This window comes from Cebus imitator, unplaced genomic scaffold (genome assembly GCF_001604975.1).
Source record: "Cebus imitator isolate Cc_AM_T3 unplaced genomic scaffold, Cebus_imitator-1.0 Scaffold552, whole genome shotgun sequence".
NCBI lineage: Eukaryota > Metazoa > Chordata > Mammalia > Primates > Cebidae > Cebus > Cebus imitator.
This window is the reverse complement of record NW_016107867.1, coordinates 139,008-144,686: the sequence shown is the minus strand read 5'-3', so window position 1 is coordinate 144,686 and position 5,679 is coordinate 139,008.

Genomic DNA, 5,679 nt, shown 5'->3' with positions numbered 1-5,679 from the left:
CAGGGGTTTTCAGGTGTGGAGGATGGGGCCAGGGATTTTCAGGTGTGGAGGATGGGGCCAGGGGTTTCAGGTGTGGAGAAGTTCAGGTTCTATGTAAGTCTCCATGTCCCAGGGTGACCCCCTGGGTCCAGACTCTAGGGACCTCTGGTGCTGGAAATGATGGGTCCTCAGAGCCCTTTCCAGCTCATCAGGAAGAGCTAGCAGCTGCAGAGACCATGTATGGGCACCAGGAAAAGGTGAGGTGTCCTCGGCCCCAGCCTCTGTCAGGCCCCCGATCGCTTCCTCTCTGAGGCTCCTCTCCTGTGGTCTTCCCTGGTCTCCTGCTCTTCCCCTTCCACATATTGTCCCTGAAGAATGTCCCTCTGGCATGTAACCACTTCTCTATCTTGAGGATGCCCAAATTGGCATTCATTCATTCACCAAATATTTATTGAGCCCTCCTGTGCCAGCCTCTGGGGAGACAATGGGGAACCAAGCAGCTATGCCCCTTGCCCTCAGGGAGCTGAAGTCTAGTAGGGGAGAGAGATGACAGGCAAATACAAAAGTGACACGTATGATGAAGGAGTGGGACCTTCCCAACTGCCTAGCTAAAGCCAACGCTTCCCTGGTTTCCATGCTATGGCCCCTCCCTAGTTCCTTCCTAGCACACAGCGCTCTTGCAAGTAGAAGTTTTTGTTTTTTTGAGACAGAGTCTCACTCTGTCCCCCAGGCTGGAGTGAAGTGGTACAGTCTTGGCTCACTGCAACTTCTGCCTCCTGAGGTTAAACCTCCAGGTTCAAGCAATTCTCCTGCCCCAGCCTCCTAAGTAGCTGGGATTACAGGCATGCACCACCACATCTGGCTAATTTTTATATTTTTATTAAAGACATGGTTTCAGCATGTTGGCCAAGCTGGTCTCAAACTCCTGACTTCAGGTGATTCCCCTGCCTCAGCCTCCCAAATTTCTGGGTTCACAGGCATGAGCCACTGTGCCTGGCCCCCGGCTTCCGTCTGACTCTGCAGCTGGAACAGAAGCTCCCGAGAGCAGGCAGTGCGTTTGTTTTGCTGACCATTTTCTCCCTGATTCTAGAACAAGGTCCAGTACATAGCTAGTCTCCATACGTGTTTGTTAATGAAGGAAGGAACCAGGAAGAAAGGAAAGAAAAAGTACAAAGGACGAAATAGAGAATTAAGTTAGGAGAGGTGGGAAGAGTTTACTTTCACCAGGTAGTGAAATGTAAGGTCTCTGCTAAGAGCCGAAAGTTGAGAAGGAGCCGTACAAAGCGCCAAGGAGAGCATTCCCGGCAGATAGGCAGCAGGTGCAAAGGACAGGGAGGAGAGAGTCTGATGCCTTGGAAGAAAGAAAAGGCCACTGTGGCTGGGTTGGAGCCAGCAATGGGGAGAGCAGGAGGGGGAGATGTCACATGACGGCTGTGGTGAAGAGACCTTATCCGAACTGTCTGCAACACACACGTGTCCTCTGACACTTGGTGCTGGATTTCTCTTAGGCGTTTTAAACTCATCACCCCCTGAGGCAGACACTGCGGGTGCCTCACCCTTATATCTGCATGGCCCACCTTGGAATCATGTACAGTTTCCAGACACCCTGACTTGCAACTCCTCCCGGGGTTTCTTGTCTGAGGCTGGTCTCAGGAGAAGGGAGCGTGCTCTGTGTTCCCAGCACCCTGAAGTGTGTGGGGGCGCTTCTGCAGCTTTTAGCAGTGACAGATACAAACTGGGAAATAAATACCCCAACCACGTGGCCCCTGAAGGATCACTGCTATGGGGTGTTCTCAGTGTCTCAGAGTGCCCTTTTTGAGATCAGGCTCCAACTGCTCTTGGTGGTAACCTGTTAAATGACACACCCTCATGCCAGGTGCCGTGGCTCACGTCTGTAATCCCAGCACTTTGGGAGGCCGAGGCAGTTTTGTTCAGGAGTTTTGAGACCAGCCTGGGCAGCATAGTGAAACCCCATCTTTATAAAAAATGCAAAAATCAGCCCAGTGTGCCTGTAAGTTCCAGCTATTTGGAAAACTGAGGTGGAAGGATCCCTTAGGCCCAGGAGGTCAAGGCTGCAGGGTGCTGTGATCACATTACTATACTCCAGCCTTGGCGACAGAATGGGACCCCGTCTTTTTTTTTTGAGACAGAGTTTCGCTCTTGTTACCCAGGCTGGAGTGCAATGGTGCGATCTCAGCTCACCACAACCTCCGCCTCCTGGGTTCAGGCAATTCTCCTGCCTCAGCCTCCTGAGTAGCTGGGAATACAGGCACGCGCCACCATGCCCAGCTGATTTTTTGTATTTTTAGTACAGACAGGGTTTCACCATGTTGACCAGGATGGTCTCGATCTCTTGACCTCATGATCCACCCGCCTCGGCCTCCCGAAGTGCTGAGATTGCAGGCGTGAGCCACCGTGCCCGGCCCGAGACCCCGTCTTAAATGAAAAAAACACATGCTTTATTGGCTTTTCTCCTTTTTTTTTTTTTTTTTTTTTTTGAGACAGTCTCACTCTGTCACCAGGCTGGAGTGCAGTGGCACAATCTCGGCTCACTGCAACCTCCACCTCCTGGGTCCAAGCAATTCTCCTGCCTCAGCCTCCTGAGAAGCTGGGACTACAGGCACGCACCATCTCGCTCAGCTAGTTTTTGTATTTTTAGTAGAGGCAAGGTTTCGCCATGTTGGCCAGGATGGTCTCTTATCTCTTGACCTCGTGATCTGCCCGCCTTGGCCTCCCGAAGTGCTGAGATTGCGGGTGTGAGCCACCGCGCCCGGCCTTCTTGTTTGTTTCTCTTCTTTACTCCTTCGACGTCCATACTGGAATCACCTCCTCTGGAAAGTCACTGTACACAAATTCTCATCTCAGGGTCTCCTTTTAGAGGAACCCAATCTAGGGTTTCTTCAACTACACTCCAACCCTGAAGTATTTTTCTCTGTTCCCCATCTCCGGATGACCATAGCTACCATAATCAGGCAGGACTTCCCTTTGACTGTCTCCTGACATCCAAGTCTGGTCAATTCTTCTAGAAAGGTAGACACACAGACAGATATTAACCAGCCTCTGCCTTCTTGAATCCAGTCCTGCGCTGAGCAATGAGACTCCAGGGATGAATCAGGTTAAGTCCTGCTCGTTTAAATTTTTATTTATTTTTTGAGTGATGAGGTCTCACTCTGCTGCCCAGGCTGGTTTCCAACTTCTGAGCTCAAGTGATCCCCCCGCCACAGCCTCCCAAAGTGCTAGGATTGCAGGCATGAGCCCCTACACCCAGCCAATCCTGCTCTTGAGGACTCTCTAGTTTGCTGAGGAGGCAGACCTGGACCCAGGCAAGGACCATGAAGTGTGCACAGAACTGCATCAAAAATGTCAGAGAAGGCTGGGCACGGTTGCTCATGCCTGTAATCCCAGCACTTTGGGAGACTGAGGCGGGCGGATCACAAGGTCAGGAGATCGAGACCATCCTGGCCAACATGGTGAAACCTCATCTCTACTAAAAATACAAAAATTAGCCGGGCACAGTGGCGGTAGTCCCAGTTACTTGGGAGGCTGAGGCAGGAGAATCGCTTGAACCTGGGAGGCGGAGATTGCAGTGAGCCGAGATTGCACCACTGCACTTCAGCCTGACAACAGAGTGAGACTCTGTCTCAAAAAAAAAAAAAAAAAAAAAAATGTCAGAGAAGTCTTTCTTGAAGAGGTGACAAAGGCTGGGTACTGAAAGCTGAGTAGGAGTTTGTCATTTGGGAGCCAGGGAAGCACTCTAAACAAAAGATACAGCTTGTGCAAGGATTCGATGGGGATGAAAATATCCAGGCAAAAAAAGCAAAAAGCAAAAATCTGGGCTGGGTAGGTTAAGGGAGTGGGAAGGGATTTCTGATTTCCTGTAGATTTGGTCTGGAGAAGCAGGGGAAGGCTGAGGAAGACTTGGGGCATGGCAGATGTTGGAAATCAGGCTGAAGGGCTTGTACTTCCTCCTGAGTATGATAGGGAGCTATGGAGGGTTCTTGAGGAGGGTGGAGTGACCCTGTCAGACTTGGGTTTGAAAATGATTCCTCTGGATTAGTTAAATCCAGGGGTGCTGGCTTACCCAAGAAGGAAGCGATGCATTTTTAGGGAGCAAAAGAGGTGATTTTGAGCCTGGGGCACCGGGGAGAGGGTGGAGGCTAAGGCCCGGGAAGGAGTGCTCTTGAATCTGGAAGGGCCCAGCTCCCCAGGACCAGCCTTCGGCCTTGATATGACCTGATTCAGCTAAACAAAGCTGGGGAGTGGGGATAAGACCTGGGGGACTTTTCGGCTCAGTGCCCCTGAGGTAACCATTAATCCTTCCCCTGGGGGAATCCAGGGGCTTGTCCCTGGATGGGGCAGATCCTGGGGAGAATGGAGGAGCACACACAGGCAGTCTCGGCACCAGAGCTGGGGGCCCAGAGGGCTCTGATCAACAATCCTGCTGACATCCTAGTCATCGCTGCGTATTTCCTGCTGGTCATCGGTGTTGGCTTGTGGGTGAGAAGTTGAGGGGGTGCTGCTGGCTTCTGGGGCCTGGGGGAAAAGTCTCAGGGGGACCCTACGTGGGGGAAGGATGCTTGGATCTTTGAAGGACAAACCCAGACCTGGGGACAAGCAGGTCTTTGGAGGGCCTCAGGGAGGCCCAGCCAACATTCCTTCCTTGTCTGCCCACCTTGGGACTGTGCTAGTGAAGGGGTCCATGGATTTTTGTCAGGGTCGATATTCTAAACAGGGTCTCATTCCCCTGGCCACTTATGGCTGACCAGCAGAAAATATTCAAGGCTCCCAGCAAGATCAGGCCAAATCCACACACAATAAATCCTGAGTAGCTGGGATGGGACTAGTGGCTCACACCTGTAATCCTAGCACTTTCGGAGGCCAAGGCAGGGGGATCACTGAGGCCAGGAGTTTGAGACAAGCCTGGCCAACATGGTGAAACCACATTTCTTTTTTATTTTAAAAAATGCATTGATTTTTAAGTGAGTAGGTGGTCTCACTGTGTTGCGCAGGCTGGTCTCGAACTCCTAGGCTCAAGCAATTCCTCCTGCCTCTGCCTCCCAAAGTGCTAGGATTACAGGTGTGAGCCACTGTCCCTGGATGAGACCCTGTTTCAAAGAAAGAAAGAAAGAGAGAGAAAGAAAGAGAAAGCAAGAAAAAGAAAGAAAGAAAAAGAAAGGAGGGAGAGAGGGAGGGAGGGAGGGAAGGAAGGGCGGAAAGAAAGAGAGATAAAGAAAGAGAAGTGAAAACTTAGCCAGCCATGGTGGCATGTGCTCCTGTAGTCACAGCTACTCAGAGGCCAAGGTGGGAAGACTGCTTGAGCCCAAGAGTTCAAGGCTGCAGTGAGCTATGATCACACCACTGCACTCCAGCCTGGGAGACAGAGTAAGATGTCTCTAAAAAGAAAAAAAAGATATGGGCTGGGTGTGATGGTTCATTCCTGTAATCCCAGTACTTTGGGAGGCCGAAGTGGGTGAATTGCTTGAGGCCAGGAGTTTGAGACCAGCCTGGCCAACATGGTAAAACCCTGTCTCTACTAAAATATATTAAAGAAAAAAAAATAGCTGGGTATGGTGGTGCATGCCTATAATCCCAGCTACTTGGGAGGCTAAGGCGTGAGAATTGCTTGAACCTGGGAGATGGAGGTTGCAATGAGCCGAAATCACACCCCTAACTCCAGCCTGAGCAACAGAACAAGGCTCT